This window comes from Hippopotamus amphibius, chromosome 3, assembly GCF_030028045.1.
Source record: "Hippopotamus amphibius kiboko isolate mHipAmp2 chromosome 3, mHipAmp2.hap2, whole genome shotgun sequence".
Lineage (NCBI taxonomy): Eukaryota > Metazoa > Chordata > Mammalia > Artiodactyla > Hippopotamidae > Hippopotamus > Hippopotamus amphibius.
Genome location: NC_080188.1, coordinates 80,212,560 through 80,234,766, shown reverse-complemented (window position 1 = coordinate 80,234,766; position 22,207 = coordinate 80,212,560). Strand labels below are relative to the sequence as shown.

At 35.1% G+C, this 22,207-nt stretch overlaps 1 protein-coding gene across 1 annotated transcript in view; it reads left to right on the top strand.

The window, feature by feature from the left end:
* The window catches only part of IQCM (IQ motif containing M), a 324,469-nt gene that overhangs the window by 163,656 nt on the left and 138,606 nt on the right, over window positions 1–22,207 (top strand). The gene's annotated exons all lie outside the window — the stretch shown is intronic.

Here is a 22,207-nt window from a genome sequence, read left to right as displayed (position 1 = left end):
TGGTACAGAGCAAGAATCTAGCATTAAAAAAGCCAAGTGTGAAGCTAAAACCTCCGTCTTAATAACCTAAGAGTCAGAAATGCTGCCAAATTTAGCCCAGATGAAACTTCTTTGGAGATTTAATGAGATTTAATGAGATTTTTGCATAAAGCGAGAGCTCTCCAGCACAGCTAAATCTGAGCTCCACATAAGGTTATGGGTCTGGAGTGAAAGAAATAGAGAAAAAGATAAGGAGGATGATGTGCCGCTTTTACCAGATGTCAAATTTCCACTTATATCTGGGTCTGTTTCTGGATATTCATTTCTATTTCTTCTATTTCTTAGTATATGCCTACACCAACACCCCAATTGGTATAGCTTTGTAAGGAGCCATGCCTGGCAGGGAAATTTCTACCACTTTTTTTTTGTTTGTTTGTTTGCTTTAGACCTTCTTGAATTTTTTCACTTTTTATAAATGTGAGAATGAATCGTTTTCATTCCATAAAAAATGCAGTTAATGTTGAGATAATTTGTAGAGAATTGACTGCTTTTTGATATTAAATCTTTCTACTCTTCAATAGGTTAAATCTTTATATTTTATATATTCCATAAAAATTATAAAATTATATATTTTATATCATATTTTATATTCACATATTTTATGTTTTTCAGTGATTTTTCTTAATTTTTCTTGCTAAAGATCTTACAAATTTATGTTAGAATTATTTCCTTTATTTTATTTTATTTTATGTTGTAGTAGGAACACGTTCCATGAGATCTGTTCTAGTAACAAATTTTTAAGTGCACAATATAGCTACAAAATACTATAGTAGATCTCTAGAGCTTATTCATCTTGTTTAATAGGCTTATTTCTAAGTACTTTAGTCTTGTAATGTTTCTTAAGTTGGATGCTGGGTACACAGTGCTCATTTTTTCCCTTTATTTCTTTTCTACATGTCTGAAATACTTAAAAATAAAGTTTAAAAGTTCTCAAGTTCCTACCTATCACATGTAAACTACAAAAACCCAAGAAATGATACACTTTCTACCTTTCTGACCTCAGGTCCTACCCCTTTCCCTCTTGCTTACTTTACTCCAGTCAGGCTGATGGCTTTTACTTTTTTGATTACACGAATTCTTTGCTCTTGCTATTTCTTCTGTTTAGAATTTTCTTTCCTCATGGATCACTTTATAAGAGTTTGACTCACATCCTACTCAAATATCATTTGCTTAGAAAGGCCTTTCCTGATTTTCCTCTCTGAAATATCCCACTCTCCTCTGTCCTCTGCCCTCCATCCTCCTCCATCTCTTTAATATTTATTTTTCTTCACTCTGCTTATCACTATCTGATGTTATATGACACACATATTTGTTTGTTTATGGTCTATCTCCTCTAACTGCCTGTTCATTTCAACATGGCAGGGTTCTTATCTTTCTTGTTCACTGTGATGATCCAGTTCATAGGCTAGAATCTTGGATACAGAAAGGAGGGGAGAGATGGTGTCACCAACGACAGCAGAATGAAGGACATATGCCAGTACTAAGGTGAGAGACATGGAAAAGAAAATCGTCCCTACTTTCCCCTAAAATAAGTGGAGTAGAAAAAAATGAAAAAGGTAGCGTATGCCCAGATAGTCCTAGAGATGATAAAAAGTAGATAATTTAGTTGCCTTGTATCTTGTCTTGAGGCCAAGAAGGAAAGTTACCCTTCAGAAAAAAATCTGCTCCTCCTAGAATTTTCCAAAACTCTTCTCTAGGCAAGTCGGTGGAGATCCTATAATAATATTCAGGTTACAATTTCTTATTCATGAGTAATCTGTTTGATTTGTTGGGAGACATGATTTTAAGCACCGGCCACCTCTTGTAGATCTGCCGTGAATGTGTCACTTCGTAGGTATTGAGGGCGGTCTGGCTCCTGTGGTTACACTGGCATCACCTTTGTTTATCAGGCTCCGAAAGGACATTTTGTTGCTTTTGTGTTTATTTAGTTTGTATGGTGTTTTTAAGGTTTCTAAGGTGAAAACAGCTATAACATATCCTGAGGCCACATCTATTCAGGCATATTCAAATAGTTTTCTGCGCTGATCTGGTGAACTTAGGACACTTGTGCAGAGCCAGCCAAGTGTGAGTCACCCAACAAAAGGGAAAGTTAGGAGGGGATTAAAATCTGATTACGATTCCAATGCATGAGGTGATAAAGGAGCGGGCCCTGCTGCCAGGCAAAGCTACTCTCTTATGTGGCCAACAATGAGGCTTCAGTGACCAGTTATGTTAATCAGACACCTGCTATATAAACAATATGTTCATAGGAAAGTTAATAAACAGTACCAGGCCAGTGTCTGTTGTGAGCCAGCAGAAGTGGACTGTTTAATCAGAACAAATGTTTAATATTAAAAAGGGGCATTATTCTTATTGTTAAAATAAAAATAAGACAGAATGATAACTAGTATGCAGTCTCCTCTGTGGGGCCTGGTTCTATTAGTGCTGCATGTAATGAATTTTAAAAACTGGTAGCTGCCGGTTTACATTCAAGAAATTATTATTTATAATAGTTTCTGAAGACAAATGCATCGAAATTAAAAATACACATTTATTTGACCAATAAATCTAGTGTCTCTGTCAGCTTGGACTACGATAACAAAATACCATGTATTGGGTGTTTAAGCAACAGATTTTATTCCTCACAATTCTACAGGCCGGGAAGCCAAAGATCAAAGTGCTGGTAGGTTTGGTTCTCAGCGATGGCCACCTTCTCACTGTATCCTCAACCGGGGGTGAGAGTAAGCTCTCATGTCAATGTCTTTTCAAATAAGGACACTAATTCCATCATGGGAGCTCCATTTTCATGACATCATCTCAGCCTTATTACCTGCCAAAGGCCCCACTTCCTAATACTGTAACATTGGGCGTTAGGGCTTCAACATTGGAAATTTGGGGGAGACACAAACAAGAGAGGAATGCATATTTTATATAAAGCAACACATTTACAGATTCATAAATGTTAGTCACTTCATGTCCTTTCCTCTTCCTAGTCGGGAGAAAAGACTCAACTATCAAATCTGCTTTGGTTGGTGCATCGTTTAGTGCTGCCTACTTGATGGGAGTGATGATCATGATCTATTTATAGTAAGCTGATCTGGTGATTCCCTTCTCAGTTTGCCATCACTGTTATAATCTAGTTCTTGGTGAGATCATAATTCCAGGAGTCAGATAGGAAAGTACTTTGGCAGGTAACTAGAATTCCCCTCGCTGTACTCATCTGTACATGTCCTATAACTTAACACATGTGTAATTACTTTTATGAGGTTATAAAAAATAATAGAATTATTTGTAAATTTTTATAATAAATGATTTCTTTAAAATAGAATATAATATTTAGCAATAAGCAAAATGTGTAGGAGATAACAAAAAGTATGCCAGAATGATTATTTTATTATTCTGGATGTTCGTCCTTTATATTCAGTTTATATATTTAACATATTGCCATAACATTTCTTTTTCATGGAATTTCCTAGTTCCAATGTTTACAAAGATGTTCAATTGACAAAAACAATATCAAATTGATAAAGTTCTCTTTAGGGCATTTTGTCATTATACTATTATTTATTTATTGATAAATTGAACATGGATTAGTCTCTCATGATTACAGAGAAGTAGCTTTCATTGTGTGTAGATTAAATTTTCACTTCCATAATGAAAGCAGGCTGCAAAGTGTTTGAGGAAGAGCCATTTTTTCACATTGTATAGCTTTGAACTCTTTCACAGTAAAAAAAAATTGTGATGATGTAAATAATGTAGAATCGTTGTAAAATTTAAATTTTCTTTTGTGCTCTTCTTGCTTATATATGCATATGAAAGTATGTGTTTATGATTATTGTTTATTACAGACTAGAATTGTATTATATACATTTCTCTAAATCTTTTCTCACTTAGCAATATATCATGAGAACCCTTTTATGCCTTGATAATATTCCACAATACATATACACTCCAGTTTATTTAGTCGTTCTCCTGTTGATCAGAATTTACTTTGTTTATAGTTTGGGACCATTATAAACATCTTTTTATATTGGTGCTTTTATTTCTATGGGATAGATTTCCAAGAGTGAGATTATTAAATCAAACAATACACATTTAAAAAATTTAGATTGAGATTTACAGGATGATTTTCAAAAAGGCTGTAACAATTCTAATGCCCCCCCTCCCCTCACCCCGGCAAAGTTTGAGTATATCATTTTTATCTGAATTGCCAGTTTGGTGAGTGAGAAATGATTTAAACAACTTACATTTCTCTGTCTATGACGTTTAGTTGCTCTTCATACATTTGTGTTTCCCTCTAATTTCCCTATTTATAATTTTTGCCCATTTTGGTTATTTCTCTTTATGTTGTTGGTTTTAATGTGCATTTTACTATATTCTACATATTAGTCTTTCCCTTATATATTTTACAGTCATTTCTAGTCATATGATTGCAACTATGTTTATATGGCCTTTTGTAATAAAAAATTTATGTTTCTGTCAATGTATATCTTTATACTATTGGTTTTACTTTTTTGATTAAAAAGATTTTTCACAAAATAAATAAGCTACAAGGATATATTTCATGGCACTGGGAATATGGCCAAAATTTTATAATAACTTCAAGTGGAATATAATCTATAAAATTTTGGATCACTATATTGTACAACTGAAACATATAATATTGCACATCAACTATAATCTAATTAAAAAAGGTTTTTCAAATTCTAAGTTACACATAGAAGCTACTAAAGTTTTCACCTAAAATTATTGTTATATTTCATATATCTAATATATCTGGAATTTATATCTGGTTGTGATATGAGTCCAACTTTCTTTGAAATGGATTCCCATTTGTATCAACATTTACTAAGTTAACTATCTTTTGACTGCTGAATAAAAATATCTCACTGTGTATTATGTTTCCATAATGCTTAGTGTAGTTAAAGGCTCTTTATTCTGTTGTATTCATGCATGTGTCTATTATATTAAAGTTTTTCATAGGATGGGCTGCTAGATTCAATCTATTGCCAATTCGACATCTATTGATCACTTGTTTTTACTGTTTTAACATGTTTTTCTGAAGTATAGTTGATTTATAATGTTAATTTCAGATGTATGACATAGTGGTTCAACATTTTTATAGATTATACTCCATTTAAAGTTATCATTAAATATTGGTTATATTCCCTAAGCTTTACATTGTATCCTGTATTTTATTTATTTTATTTTTATTTTATTTTATTTTTTAAAACTATTTGTTGGCTTCATTGGGTCTTTGATGCTGCACACAGGCTTTCTCTAGTTTCAGCAAGTGGGGGCTACTCTTCATTGTGGTGCGTGGGCTTCTCATTGAGGTGGCTTCTCTTGTTGTGGAGCAGGGGCTCTAGGCACTCGGGCTTCAGTAGTTGTGGCACATAGGCCCAATAGTTGTGGCTTACAGGCTCTAGAGTACAGACTCAATAGTTGTGGCACACAGGCTTAGTTGCTCCATTGCATGTGAGATCTTCCTGGAGCAGGGATCAAACCCATGTCCCCTGCATTGGCAGGTGGATTCTTAACTACTGCACCATCTAGGAAGTCCTTTATTTATTTTATATCTACTAGTTTGTACCTCTTAATCCTCTTCTCCTATATAACTCCTCCCTCACATCTTTCAATAGTAACCACTACTTTGTTCTTGGTACCTATGGATTGTTTTTGCTTTTTAAAATTCATTTGTTTGTTTTATTTTTTGGATTCCACATATTAGTGAAAAAATATAGTATTTGTCTTTCTGTGTCTGACTTACTTTGCCAAGCATAATCTCTCCAGGTCCATCCATGTTGTTTAAAATGGCAAAATTTCGTTCTAAGTAATATTTAATTGTGTATATATATACATGCCACATCTCCTTTATCTTCATCTGTTCATGGACATTTAGATGGTTTCCATATCTTGGCTATTGTAAATAATGCTGCTGTGAATGTTGGGGCACATGCATCTTTTTGAGTTAGTGTTTTTGTTTACTTCAGAAAAATATACCAAGGCGTGAAATTACTGGATCATATGGTAGTTCTAGTTTTAGTTTTTTGAGGAAACTCCGTACTGTTTTCCACAGTGGCTGCACCAATTTAGATTCCCACCAATAGAGTACAAGTGTTCCCCATTCTCCACATCCTCACCAACACTTGTTATTTGTGTTCTTTTTGATGATAGCCATTCTGACAAGTGTAAGGTGATATCTCATTGTTGTTTTGATTTGCATTTCCCAGACAATTAGTGATGTTGACCATATTTTCATGTGCCTGTTGGCCAATGGTATGGCTTCATTGGAAAAATGTCTATTTAAATAGGTCTTCTACTCATTTTTTTATTTGAGTTTTTTGGTTTTTTGATATGTAATTGTATGATGTCTGTATATATTTTGGATGTTAACCCCTTATCAGCCATATCATATGCAAATATCTTCTCCCATTCAGTAAGTTGTCTTTTTAGTTTTGTTGATGCAAAAGCTTTTAGGTTTAATTAGGTTCCATTTGCTTATTTTTGCTTTTGTTTCCTTTGCCTGAGGAGATAGATCCAAAAATCTATTGCTAAGACTTAGTCGAAGAGTGCACTGCCTATGTTTTCTTCTAGGAATTTTATGGTTTCCAGTCTTATATTTAGATCTTTAATCCATTTTGAGTTTATTTTTTACATGTTGTGTAAGAAGGTAGTTCACTTTCACATTTCTCCTATACCATATATTGAAGAAACTCTCTTTTCCCCATTGTATATTCCTGCCTCCTTTTCGTACATTAACTGATCGTATTAGTGAAGGATTTATTTCTGGGCTCTCTATTCTTTTCCATTGATATATGTGTCTGTTTTAGTGCCAGTACCATACTTTTTGATTGCTTTGCTTTGTGTGATAGCCTCAAGTCAGGGAGTGGGATACCTCCAGGTTTATTCCTTTTTTTCTCAAGGTTGCTTTGGCTAATTGAGATCTTTTGTGGTTCCATATAAATTTTAGGATTATTTGTTCTAGGTCTGTGCAAAATGACAAGGGTATTTTGAGAGGGATGGCATTGAACCTATATATTGCTTTAGGTAGTATGGCCATTTTGACAATATTAGTTTTTTCTTGTCCATGAACACAGGATATTCTTCCAGTTAGTTCTGTTGTCTTCAATTTCCTTCATCACTGTCTTATAGTTTTCAGAGTATAGGTATTTCACCTCCTTGGATAAGTTTATTCCTAAGTATTTTATTCCTTTTTTTGCAATATCTTTTTTTAAAATTGAAGTATAGTTGATTACAATGTTATATATTAGGTTGGCCATAAAGTGCCTTCGGTTTTTAAGTAAAAATAAAAGGCACTTTTTCACTTTCACCAAGAACTTTATTAAACAGTGTATTCACCCTTTTTTTTTTCCACTACCTTCTGCCATTTTTCAGGCAACTTCATAATTCTATTCTTCCAAAACTTTTTATCTTTATGAGCAAAGAATTGTTCCAGGAGCCTCTTATAGTCTTCCAGGGAATTGAAATATTTTCTATTAAGAGAATTTTGTAAAGACCTAAGTAAATGGAAACCCGAAGGTGCAACATCTGGTGAATTTGGCAGTTGAATCAGAACTTCCTGGACAAGCTGTATCAGTTTTTGCCTGGTCATCAAAGAAACTTGAGGTCTTACATTATCCTGATGGAAGATTATGTGTTTTCTATTATCTGATTCTGGACACTTTTCGTCAAGTGCTGCTTTCAGTTGGTCTAACTGGAGCAGTGCTTGTTGGAATTAATTGTTTGGTTTTCCAGAAGGAGCTCATAATAGAGGACTCCCTTCTAATCCCACCATATATGCAACATCACCTTCTTTGGATGAAAACTGGCCTTTGGTGTGGTTGGTGGTGTTTCATTTAGCTTGCCCCAGGATCTCTTCTGTTCCACATTATTGTGCAGTATCCACTTTTCACCTCCTATCACAATTTGTTTTAAAACATTTTCATTGAAAACGTTCATTAAAAATGTTTCAAAATGTTCTAAAAACGTTTTCATTATGTTTAAGTAGAGAATTGCATGTGGAAATATGGTCGAGAAGGTTTTTTTTTGTTTAACTTATGTGGAACCGAAACATCAAAGCAAGTAACATAACTAAGCTGGTGCAAATGATTTTCAGTGCTTGATTTAGATTTTGAGTATGTCAGCTCCCGCGTGGTACAATGTTGATTGTTCTCATCTAATGTCTTGATTTGATCACTATCAACTTCAACTGGTCTACCCAGCCATGGAACATTGACTAGCAAGAAATTTCCAGCACAAAACTTTGCAAACCACTTTTGACATGTTCGATCAGTCACAGCACCTTCTCCTTGCACTGCACAAATCTATTTATTCCATTTCTTTTTGTGTGTGTGAGTACAGTTTTTTTATCCTACATTTAAGAAAATATAATGTTCACTGCATTTCAATTGCATTTTTACCTTTCTTGAAATAATAAAGCATAATATGCTGAAAATGTTGCTTTTTTCCTCCATCTTCAGTACTAAAATGGCTACACAAAAATTCACCAATTTTGATGGCTTTTTTAAATGCACGCTGATATGACAGCTGTCATATACAATCTAACAAAATTGTTTCGAATGAAGTTAAAGGTAGCTAAGTGCTACTAGAGCCATCTTACAGAAAAAAACCAAATGAATCTTTTGGCCAACCCAATAAGTTAGAGGCATACAATATAGTGATTCACACTTTTGAAAGGTTATACTGCATTTATAGTTATTGTAAAATATTGGCTATATTCCCTGTGTTGTACAGTATATCTTTGTAGTTTCTTTTATAGATAATAGTTTGTACCTCTTAATCTTGTACCAGTTTATCACCCCTCCCCCCTTCCCTCAACTGCTGGTAACCACTAATTTGTTCTCTATATCTGTGAGTCTGCTGCTTTTTTGTTGTATTCACTAGTTTGTTGTATTTTTTAGATTCCACATATAAGTGATATATACAATATTTGCCTTTCTCTGTCTGACTTATTTCACTTCACATAATACCCTCCAAGTCCATCCATGTTGTTACAAATGGTAAAACTTAATTCTTTCTTATGGCTGAGTAGTATTCCATTGTGTGGTGTGTGTGTGTGTGCGTGTGTGTGTCTGTGTGTAAAAATACATTTTGTGTATATCTGTTATATCTTGGAAATTGCAAATAATGCTGCTGTGAACATTGGGGTAATGTATCTTTTCAAATTAGTGTTTTTGTTTTTTTCGGATTTATACCAAGGAGTGGAATTGCTGGATCATTATGGTAGTTCTAATTTTAATTTTTTGAAGAAACTCCATACTGTTTTCCGTAGTGGCTGTACCAATTTACATTGCCACCAACAGTGTGGGAGGGTTCACTTTCCTCCACATCCTCACCAACACTTATTATTTCTGTTCTTTTTGATGATAGCCATTCTGAAAAATGTAAGATGATATCTCATTATGGTTTTGATTTGCATTTCTCAGACAATTAGTGATGTTGACCATCTTTTCATATGCCTGTGGGCCATCTGCATTTCCTCTTTGGAAAAATGTCTATTTGGTTATTCTGCCCATTTTCTAACTGGGTTGTTTGTTCTTTTGATGTTGAGTTGTATGAGCTATTTATATATGGTGGATATTAATCCCTTATCAGTCATATAATTTGCAAATATCTTCTTGCATTCAGTAGGTGTCTTTTCAATTTGTCAATAGTTTCCTTTGCTGTGCAAAAGCTTTTAAGTTTAATTAGTTTACTTTGTTTATTTATTTGTCTTTGCTTTTATTTCCTTTGCTTTAGGAGACAGGTCAAAAAATATTGCTGCAATTTATGTCAGAATGCTTTGCCTATATTTTTCTCTAGGATTTTCATGGTTTCCAGTCTCACATTTAGGTCTTTCCTGCATTTTGAGTTTACTTTTGTATATGGAGATAAAAGACCTTTACTTGGAAAACTATAAGACACTGATGAAAGAAATTGAAGATGACACAAACAGATGGAAAGATACACTATGTTCTTGGATTAGAAGAGTTAATATTGCTAAAGTGACCATACTTCCCAAGGCAATCCACTGTTTCAATGCAATCCCTATCAAAATACCAGTGGCATTTTTCCATTCTATGTTACTTCCAAAACTATGTTAAATATAAATGGTGAGAGTGAGCATCCTTGTCTTCTTCCTGATTTTAGAGAAAAAGCTTTCAGCTTTTCACCATTAAGTATAATGTTAGCTGTGGGTTTGTCATAAATGGCTTTTATGTCAATATATGTTTCCTCTATAAAAACTTTGTTGAGAGTTTTTATCATGAATGAATGTTGGATTTTGTCAAATGGTTTTTCTGCATCTATTGAAATAATTATGTGATTTTTATCCTTCATGTTTTTAATGGAGTGTATCACACTGATCAATTTGTGAATATTGGGCCATCCTCGCATTGCTAGAATAAATTCCACTTGATCATGGTGTATGATCCTTTATACATATTGTTTAATTTTGTTTGCTAATATTGTGTTGCAAATTTTTGCATTCATGTTCATCAGGGATAATGGCCTATAATTTTCATTTTTTGTAGTGTCTTTTTCTAGTTTTGGTATCAGGGTAGATAGAATGAATTTGGGAGTGTTTCCTCCTATGTGATTTTTTTGGAATAGTTTGAGAAGGATAGATATTAACTCTTCTTTATATGTTTGGTAGAATTCCCCTGTGAAGCCATCTAGTTCTGGACTTTTGTTTGCTGGGAATTTTTTGATTGCTGATTCAGTTTCACTACTAGTGGTTGGTCTGCTTAGATTATCAGTCTTCCTGATTCAATTTTGGAAGACTGTATGTTTCTAGATTTTCTCCATTTCTTCTGGGTCCACTTTTTTGGGACATAAAACTGTTGATAGTATTCTCTTGTAATTGTTTGTATCTCTGTTGTAACAGTTATTATTTTTCCTCTCTCATTTCTTATTTAGTTTATTTGGGTCCTCTTTTTCCTTAATGACCCTGGCTACAGGCTTATAAATTTTGCTTGTTTTCAAAAAACTAGGTCTTGGTGTCATTGATCTTCTCTCTCTCTTTTTTTTTTTTTTTGGCCTCTACTTTATTTATGCTCTGATTTTTATTATTTACTTCCTTCTGTTGACTTCAGGCTTTGTATGTTCTTTCTCTAATTCCTTTAGATGTTAGATTAGGTTGTTTATTTGACACTTATTGTTTCTTGAGGTAGCCCTGTATCGCTATAAACTTCCCTCTTAGAACTGATTTTGCTGCATGCCGTGGATTTTTAGAAAGTTGTTTTTTTATTTTCATTTATCTCAAGGTATTTTTTGATTTCCTCTTTGATTTCTTCTTTGACCCATTGGTTTTTCAGCAGTATGTTGTTTGGGCTCCATGTGTTTGTGTTTTTCCCCGTTTTCTTTCTGTAATTGATTTCTACTTTCATATAGTTGTCAGAAAAGATGTTTGATATAATTTCTGTCCTCTAAAATTTGTTGAGACTTGTTTTGTAGCCTAGTATGTGGTCTAACCTGTAGAACGTTCCATGTACACTTGAAAAAAATGTGTATTCTACTGTTTTGGGATGGAAAGTCCTGTAGATATCCATTAAGTTCAATTGGTCTAATGTGTCATTTAAGGTGACTGTTTTTCCTTACTGGTATTCTGTCTGGCTCATCTGTCCATTGCTGTAAGTCAGGTGTTAAAGTCCCCTACTATTATTGTATTATTGTAAATTTCTCCCTTTATGTCCATTAATATTTGCTTTATATATTTAAGTTCTCCTGTATTAGTTGCATATTTGTTTATGAATATGATATCCTATTCTTGTGTTGATCCCTTTATCATTATATAATGCCCTTCTTTGTCTTTTGTTATAGGCTTTGTTTTAAAGTCTACTTCATCTGTTATGAATATCTCTAGCCCAGCTTTCTTTTAATTTCCATTTGTATGGATTTTGTTTTTCCATTTCCTTTCAGTCTGTGTGTCTTTAACTCTGAAGTGAGTCTTTTATAAGCAGCATATAGATGGGTCTTTTTAAAAATTGATCAGCCACACTATGTCTTTTGATTGAAGCATTTAGTCCATTGACATTTAATGTGATTGTTGATAGGTATGGACTTATTGCCATGTTGTTACTTGTTTTCTGGTTGTTTTTGTAGTTTTTCTTTTAGTCTCTTCTTTTGTAGTTTGGCATTTTTCTTTAGTGTTATGCTTGTGTTCCTTTCTCTCTGGTTTTTGTGTACACATTATAGGTTTTTTAATTTGTGGTTACCGTGGAGTTTCATATATGTTGACCTATAACTATATTTACTTGTTTTAAACTGGTAGTCACTTAAATTCAAATAGATTCTAAAAGATCTAAGTATTTACTCCTCTCACCCATGTTTTGTGTTTTTGGTGTCATATTTTATATCTTCATGTCTATTCTTTAACTGTCTGTTATAGCTATAGTTGATTTTATAGTTTTTGTTTTTAACCTTTGTACTAGATTATTTAAGTGGTTGATCCACAGCTTTTACTAAATATTTGCTTTTATTAGTGGGATTTTCCCTTTCCTATAGATTGTTACTTCTTGTAGACTTTTCTTTTCCACTTAAAGATGACCATTTGATACTTCTTAAAAATTCAGTTTAGTATGAAAGAACTCTTTTAGTGCTTCTTGTCTGAGAATTTCTTTATCTGTACTTCAATTCTGAAGGATAATCTTGCAGGATAGAGTGTCCTAGGCTATAAGTTTTTCCCTTTCAGCATTTTAAATATATCATGCCATTCTCTTTTGGCCTGCAATATTTCTGCAGAAGAATCATCTGATAACCTTATGGCAGTTCTCTTGTATGTGACTTTTTTTTTTCTTTTGCTTCCTTTAAAATTCTCTATCTTTAATTTTTGCCATTTTAATTAGGGCACATCTTGTTGTGGGTCTCTTTGGGTTCATCTTGTTTGGGACTCTCTGTGCTTCCTATACCTGGAAATCTGTTTCCTTCTTCAGCTTCAGAAAATTTTCAGCCATAATTTCATCAAATACATTGGCTGCTCTGATAGGATGAATTTTATTATTCTATCTTCAAGATTCCTTATACTTTTTTCATTATGACCTAATCTGCTACAAATTTCTTCTAGTATATATTTTAATTCAGTTATTGTATTCTTCAGCTCTTTTTTTTTTTTAACATTTTCTAATTTTTTGTTAAAATCACTGTGTTCATCTATTCTTTTTCCAGTTAGCATTCTTGTTACTATTGCTTTGAACTCTTTATTGGGTAAATTATTTCTCTGTTTCATGAGGGTTTTTTTCTTTGTCTTTTCACTTGAAACATATTCCTCTGTATTCTCATTTTGTTTAACTTTCTCTGTCTCTATGAAATTAGGTGAAACAGTTACATACCCAGGTCTTGACAGTGTGTCCTTGTGTGGGACTATCCCAATGCAGTCTGTTTGTGCCCAGTGGCTTTGGTGGGAGAGCTGGATCTGAAGTGAACATGTCTGTATGTTCTCCCAGGGTGTGCTTGCAGCCGCCACCTTTGTGGGAGGTAGGGCTGGAGTTGGAGGGGGCTAGAGCCAGAGCCAGGTGCCATCCTGGGGTCCTCCTCTGCTCTGTGGCCATCACCACACTATCAGGATTAGAGTCAAAGCCTGAGGGGCTGGAGCAGGATCCCTAAGGGATTTTTGTTTCTCTCAGGTGTAATGGCAGTCTCCGCCTTGGTTTGGGAATGTGGCCGGGTCCTGAGGGCTTGGAGCTATGTGTCTGTACTTATTTCACTTTTTTCCTGGTGTGCACACCATGGTTAGAGGGTAGATCAGAGCTGGAGGGGTTGGTGCCATACCACTGAGCTGGACAACTTCCTCCCAAGTGTGCACAGTGATGCCCACATCTGTGATGGCTGTCTCTGCCCTGGAGCTAGCTTTTGTCCCTCTGGAGTGTGTGCAGGGACATGCAAGCTGGCAATGGCTGTCTCACCCTGGTGAGAGGCAGGGCCAGGGTCTGAGTCAGCTTTGTTCTTTCCAACTATGTGCACACTCCTTGAAAATGATAGACTCCACCTTAGTGGGGAGCAGCACCAGAGCAAGAGGGGAGCAAGAGCCCAGTGCAGGCTGGGGGATTGCTCTAGGGTGGTCTTGGAAATCCAGCCAGAACCCAGGTAGTTTTCAACCTGCTCCTTCTGCATTGTGTCCAGGAGTAAGCAAGTCTGTGCATGCACTCTTCAAGAGCAAAATCTCAGTTGTTTATAGCCCTCCAGTAAGTCACAGTAGTTTTCAAACCATTTAAGGAGGGTCATCTTCCTGGTGTTGGACCCCAGGGTTAGGGTGCCTAATATATGGCCCAAACCTTGTGTTCCCCAGGAAGGATCCCCCACTTCTGTATCCCCTGCTGGGGGTGTGGGTCCCTTCCTCCAACCAGATCACTTCTCCCTTCCTACCAGATTCCATGTGAATCTTTCTTTGCAGCCTTGGTTGTATAATAAAAGTGCTGCTTTGCTAGTTCTCAGTTGATTTCAGTGAGAGTTGCTCTATATGTAGTTGTAGTTTTGATTTGTTTATCTTGATCTCTTTCTGTTTTAATGTTTTGATTCAATATATTTTTTTGATAAATTTGTTGGCATTGTATTGACCTTCCTAGAATAACTATAAATTTTAATAGTGGGAATCCTGCTGGTTCTGTTCAGTAATATTTTATTTAGGATATTTCAGATATTTTCATAAGTAAGATTAGTCTGTAGATGTTTTAGAACAGCATCATCAAGTTTTATAGTTAAGATTATGTTGCTTTTACAAAATATTTTTTTGTCATGTTCTGTGGTTCAGGAAAATTCAATTGAAATGTTGAAATTATTTCTTTTTTCAAAGGTTAGATAAAACTTAGGTATGGGACATTTGGTCCAGATGCCTCTTTCAGAAGAGATTGTTGATCACTGCTTCAACTTCAAGTAATTTCTTTATTCAGATTTCCCATATTTTTGATTAATAGTGTTAATTTATATTAGTTTTAGGAAAATATTGATTTGTTTTAGGTTTACAAGCATATTTTTTACAAGCAATCTAAATTTTTAATGTTTGCCAATAATTAAAAAATATTTACTCTACATATTTTATATATATGTAATATGTATATGTTTTATATATATGCTGTGTTTTACATATATGCTGTCCTTTGTCTTTGAAATTGCAAAGATTTCTTTGTTGTTATTGTGAAGCACCAAAATTTGAACTTATAACTTTAATTTTAGTTTTCTATTTCATTAATGTTAGCTTTTATCTTTAGTAATTTTCTTTTATTATTTTTAAAACATTTAAAAATGAGTATTAAGTTCCTTTATTTGTTGTTGTTCTACCTTAAAAATAAAGGACTACAAGCCTCTAAATTTGATCTAAGCATATCTTTAGTTGTCTTAATTGTTTTGGCATTAAGTATTCCCTTTTCATTCTTTTTTAGGCAGTAGGTAGTTTCTTTATTTTAAATATTTATTTAACAAGGTATAACTTGCATAAGTTAAAGTGGACACATCTTAAGTATATAGCTAGATGAATTTTACAAATTATACACTTGTGTAACTATCAGTTAGATCAACATTTAGAATGTTTACATCACCACAGAAAGTTCCCTGTGCCCCTTCTTAGTTAATATACCACCAGATTGACTTGTATCACCAAAGATTAGTTTTACATCTTTGTATAAATGATATCATATGGCATGTACTCTTTTGTGTTTGACTTCCTTCACTCTTAACATTTATAGGAGTCATCTATGTCCTGTGTAACAGTAGTTTGTTCTTTTTATTTATTATTACTATTTTTATTAATTAATTAATTTCTTGGCTGCATTGGGTCGTCATTGCTGTACATGGGTTTTCTCTAGTTGCAGTGAGTGGGGGCTACTCTTCACTGCAGTGCTTGGGCCTCTTATTGCAGTGGCTTCTCTTGTTGCAGAGCATGGGCTCTAGGTGTGCAGGCTTCAGTAGTTGTAGCACATGGGCTCAGTAGTTGTGGCTTGAGGGCTCTAGAGTGCAGGCTTGGTAGTTGTGGAACACAGGCTTAGTTGCTCTGCAGCATGTGGGATCTTCCTGGACCAGGGCTCGAACCCATGTATCCTGCATTGGCAGGCAGAATCTTAACCACTGCACCACCAGGGAAGTCCTTTTGTTTTTTTTAAATTGTTGCTTGGAATTTCCTTGTATGAATTTATCATGATTTATTTATTCATTCCCCTGTTGATAGAAATTTGGTTTATTTTCTGTTTAAGGTTATCATACACAAAGCTGTTATGAACATTCTTGTACAAATCTTTTTGTGAATACATGCAGTCATTTCTTTAGGGTATATACTAAGGAATGGAATAACTGGCTTGATCCAAGTGTTACTTTTTAAATTTCCAAGTAGTTAAGTATTTTAATTCATCTATATATTTTAAAGTTCCAGTGTAATTGGATTATATTCAGAGGATATGTAAATTGTAAACTTTTTAAAAATAATTTCTTTGGACATAGGGCAAAGTCTATGTCCAAGTTTTATTTTTTTTCAACAAAATTGTGTTTTATCTTGTCAGTTATTTCTGTCTATTAGATCTACCTGGTAGTTTTGGTCATCCATTATCAAATTTGTTTATTTTTATCAATTTTAGTTAATTATGCTATAATTCTCATAGATTTTGCCTTATATATCAAGCTGCTGTGTTGTTTGGTCCATATAGATTTATGATTATTATATTTTCTTCATAAAGTTTTTCTTCACCATTTTATTCTAGCTCTTTTTGTTCTGTTTAACGAGTTTACACTTAAGTGTCACCATCTCTGAAATCAATATTGTGATTCCAACTTTTTTTTTTTCTGGTATTTGCCTGGGAATTCTTTGTCCAAACCCTTATTTTCAGGATCCCTCTACCACATTTTAAATTCTGTTTTTTTAGTAAATTACATGTGACTGGGATTCTGTGTTTTCATATTGTATTTATTGGCTCTGTTGTCATGTTGCTTACCTCCTCTCTGGAGATATTAAGCTCTTTTCTTTTTTTCTCTCTATGTCTTAAATTATTTCCTCCATGTATCTTCTAAGCTACTAAATCAGACTTTAATAGCAATTATCCTTTTTCAGTTCACCCACTGAGTTATTAAAGTAGAGAATCATATTTTTGTTTTCATTACAATAAGTATTTTTTATGTTTTTAATAATACTTGTATTTTCTTACCTTATTTTGTTTGGTGATTTTCTATTTCCATTGGCAATTCTGTTTTATCAGGAGCCATCAGTCTGGTTGTTTTATTTCTTCTTCTTCTGCCTGGCTCTTGGGTTCCTAGAGAGTAGAGTAATTTTCCTTTTGACATGTATGGGTTCTTTATATCTTGGTGGCCAGGGCTAGACAACTTGAAGTTGTGACAGTTTGGATAATGGTGGGGGGAACAACTGTCCTGCTGTCGACTTGCCAGTCAGTCCTGCCAGGCAGGGACTGACTGGCAAGTCGATAGTAGCTGCTGAGGCACCAGAAAACCCTGGAAGAACCCTGTGTGCTCCCAAGTGGTCTCAGCAGCAGAGGCCTTCTCAGCCTCTAGTGTCAGAATCTCTGGGCTCACCTGTTTGCTCCCCTGTAACACTTCCAGTGAAAGGGAGACTAGCATTTGCTCTTTAAGATAGGCGACCTTTGTTTCCAAGGCTCTTATTACTTCTGGTCCCAGCTCTCTCAGAATAAGGGGTGGTGGTCTGATCCTTGCCTGCGGACCCTCCACCTCAGCCTCCAATATTTTTATAGCCCAGAGGAGCTTAGATGTACTGATCCCTGGCAGATCCCCAGGTTCTCAGAATCTATCTCTTGGCCCATCCAGTCTGGAGAACAAAGTAAGTACTCCAATCAGTAGGACTGTAGCTGCAGAGAAGGGCAGCAGGTATGAGTCCAAAGGGCCAATATAACCTGATTGATTAGTTCTGTAAGTGTTATTTTTGCCTCCAAAATTGGAAAATGGAGGCAATGAAATTTGTTTTTTGTCTCAGTCACACCCAGTTAATCCAGTAAAGCCTTTTATGTTGTTGTTGTTAAAGATATTTAAATAATAGATGATCTTTGGAAAATACTCAGTCAAATAATTGTGTAAAGGGTCAACTGACTTAGAGACGCTGCAATTCAGATATTGAATACATTTTAACCTAAAATCTCTGATTCTTTCTGAAGGAGCTTGAAAGAGTCACATATTTAAAAACAATTAAACAATTATAAAAAATTAGGATGATTTTTCTTTCTGTCTCTGAGATTGAAACTGAATTTTTCTTTATGGAAATTGTGAGCATTGTGAGGTGATTATTTGCATGGTGAGAAAAATGAGAGGAAAAGTTTTTTAAAATTCTTTTTCTTTTCTCCCTTCCTCCCTCCCTTCCTTCCTTCCTTCCATTTCTTGTTCTCCTTCTCCTTTTCCTTTTCCTTTTCCTCTTCTTTTTAATACATAGGTACTAAGAAATATGGCAAAGAGGAAAATTGAGGTGACAGACTATTGCCTGCCACCTTTTATTTTCTGTTTTGTTTTCTAGTAGACGGATTTGAGGCCTTGTGTAAAGAGGGTTTCTACCCACAAACAGAAAGAACTATTCATGAATAACTTGGGAGATCTGGGTCAAAGCTGACTTTTATGGGACCAGGTAAGGAAAAGCACCAGACCACAGTGAGTTAAGGAACCATTCTGCCCTTAGCCCTGCTTCATCACAGAGATCAGGGCAACTCGGGACTCCACTGCATCATAGCAACCACCAGCAGAGAGCTGATGTGCCCATTAGAGCTACAAGAGAGTTCAGGGGCACTTGAGAGAGGGCTGTTCCTATGGGGCATATGAGATAGGAAAGATGTCCCTGCTAAGTGTAAGTAGGGCAGACTTCCCCCGAGGAGGCAAGGTGCAAGAGCATGAGTGCACTGTGTCTACAGGTATGTGGTATATATTTTGCAGACTCTACTATAGCTGAGGAAGACTTCAAGGAAAGCATGGTGTTTTAGAATCATTCAAGTGGGGTTAAAAGCAATTAGAATTTGTGCCCTAAAGCTAACGGAACTGTATTTTGCTGACAGGTTAGTGACACCTAGAGCATTCAAATTACATTTCTATAATAAGGAAAAGAACATTTTATATAGTCTATTGCCCTTTGGAATGGTACATTTTAGCTAATCTGCCTGCTGCTCTTAGAAGTACTTTATTTTCCCTTTTTTCTTCCTCAGCACTTCTAGCTTTCTGCCAGAGAGGCAACATTGTAGAGTTGATAAGGGTTTGGGTTCTGGGTAGGCTAACCATATAATTTATCATCCCAAATGGGACACTTTGAGAATTAAAGGACATGCCATTAATAATTAAACTGGGACAAGAGGAAAAACTGTGAATCTTTTGAATAGAGAAGGACATGTTGTCAGCTGAGCTTTGGAGCTACACTGTGTGGGTTTGAGTTCTGCATCTGCTTTTCGTGAAAGCCTGAGTTCATTACTCGAACTCCTTTTGCTCTGATTTTCTTACTTGCAAAAGAAGATGATAAAGGTAACCCACCTTATTAGATTGTTGTGTGGAATAAACAAGTTAATATACAGAAAGCACTCTGAGCAGTGCCTGGAGAATAAATGTGTGCTTTAAAAAGGTTACCTATTATTACCATGGCTTTACCGTTTGGTGGAAATGTCTTAGCCAAGTCTACCAGATATTGCTTAACAGATATCAAACATGACAGAATTTTTAAAGCTAGACATATATTAAATGCACATTTTTAAGAAAGCAAATTCAAGGATATGGTCTAATTGAAGGAAAAGCAAATATCACTCTCTTTGCATGCAAAATAATTAGAATTTATGTTTCAACTTTACAAAATGGTACAGATTCAAATAGTCACCGAATACTAGCAGAAAATTAATTGCAAGTTTGCATAATACTTTCTGTGTGTTACAGATAGTATAAAGTTGCTTTTATTTATTTCTTTTTACTGGATTCAAGTACATGATTTCTATATAGCAAAACAGCAGTAATGCCTCGTAAATGGTCTCTTTCATTGTTTGACAAGACCTCCCAACATAGGGATTTAGTCTCATCTCTCTGCTATCTTCTCTAGATCAGATGATGGGACCTATTATGGATATGGTATGGTGACTTGTCCTGAACAAGAAAGCTTAATTCAGGTGTCCTCTCTCTGTTTTCTTTCCTAGCTCTGCCCTAAGTTCAGGAGCTCCTTAAGCGTGTCTCTTTAATTGATTTCTGTACTTTTCCTCAGAACTTTCTTACATGATCTCATCAACTTTCATTGTCATTTCTGTGTCCAAGACTTCCACATCTCTCCCTCTATGTCTCTAGATTTCTCTCTCTCTTGCACATGAGCATGTTCTTGGCTGAATTCTCTCCTCACACTTTCAATACAGAATTGTGAGTCATTTGCATTTCAGTATCCACTGGAACCTAAAATTCATTGTGATTCTTTCCACTTGTTTCACATCATCCAATCAGTTGTTAAGTTCTCTTGATTCTTTTGTTCTGGTATCTCTGACTTACTTGCTCCTTCCTTTCTATTTTCTTGGCTGCTACTTTATATCTGACCCATATAACTTATGAATATACTATTGAGACTGTTCCCTAAACATTCTCTTTTTATGGAAAAAAGACATAAAAATGTACTGCTCTGTTCAAAATGTATTACTTCCTTTTTTGAAAGTTTGAGTCCTACATATCACGGAGACTTTACTCAAAGGAATAAACTTAAGAGTGATATTTGGGCACTTCCCTGGTGGCCCAGTGGTTAAGACTCTGCACTTCCAACGCAGGGGGCGTGGGTTCAATCCCCAGTCAGGGAACTAAGATCTCTCATGCTGCACAGCGAAAAGAGGGACATTTTCGGTAAGGTGATGGTGAGTAGGATAAAACCCCTTCCCAAGTCTTCCTCATCTACCCAGGTAGCACTAAGTTAGTAGTTATCTATGTTAAGACTTTTAGGCTTGTTAAACAGTCACTTCCTCCCTACCACCTCCATGGTAGGAGTATATGTACTTCCCTACACTCCTGCTGTTAGACTTGGCCATGTAACTAGCTTTAGCCTCACAGTGGGTGGAATATGCTTCCTCACACTTTAGCTTTGGGCTTGGCCATGTGACTTGCTTTGGCCAATTGGATATCAGTGAATGTGACACCAGCAGAGACTCAACATATGCTAGTCTTCTTGTGCCTGTGTCATTGCATGAGAATGACATGCCCCAACTAACCCTCTTGTCCAAGGAGGATAAGAGACATGGAAGCTGAATAAACCACTCGCAGCATATAGTTGCCTAGATAAGCCTAGCTTAGTTCAGCTGACTCCCAGCGGACTCACATGAGCTAACGAAGTGTTTCTCATTGATCATAGAGATAAACGCTTACCCTTGTAAGCCCCTAATATTTTATGCTGTTTGTTTCATAGCAATAGTTCCCTGACATAAGTTTCCAGAAAATTTTTTAACTTCAAATAAGCTAAGTATTTCTGTGTGTGATACTCATTACGAGAGGTAAAATAAATTCACATCCTTTATAAAAATTGTCATGATAATGCTGGAGGAAAAGAGAGGAATTCTAATATTCAGATATTCAGCATGCCCTTTCACTCTAATTCAGTGGATCTTAAACCTTAATGTGATGAAGAATCACTTGGGTAGATTATTGAAAGAACAAATCCCTGGTTCTAAGACTAGCAATTCATTCATTAGATTTCGAGTAACTACCAGGATTCTGTATCTTTAGCTATCACTCTTAGGTAGTCTGAGAAACATTGATTGCATTTGTTTTGTTTTCTTATATTCTTTCATTTATTTTATTATATTTTATTATTTTATTTTATTTTGTTATCCTTTGGCCGTGCTGCACAGCATGTGGGATCTTAGTTCCCTGACCAGGGATCAAACCTGTGCCTCCTGCATTGGCAGGAGAGAGTCTTCCCTGGACTGCCAGGGAAGTCCCTCTTATATTCTTTTCTTCTTTTTTTTTAAGATGTCCTAGAGAGAAAAGTATAAGATGTAGTTGGGTGACACATGAAACAAAATAAGGTAGAAAATAAAATGATAAGGGATCTATTCTATTCTTTTATATCCTCCTGAATCTTTTTAATCATTATGAGGTGAAAATTGAAGAGCAACATTTTCCTCTTATTTTTGGTTTCCTGTAGTTTACGTCATAAGTTCAGTGTGCTTTAATTTTTATTTTACTATTATTTATAATTAATACCAAACAGTTCTCCAGAGGCCTCTTTTCAACAACCAATGTTCCCTTTGGCAGTGAAATC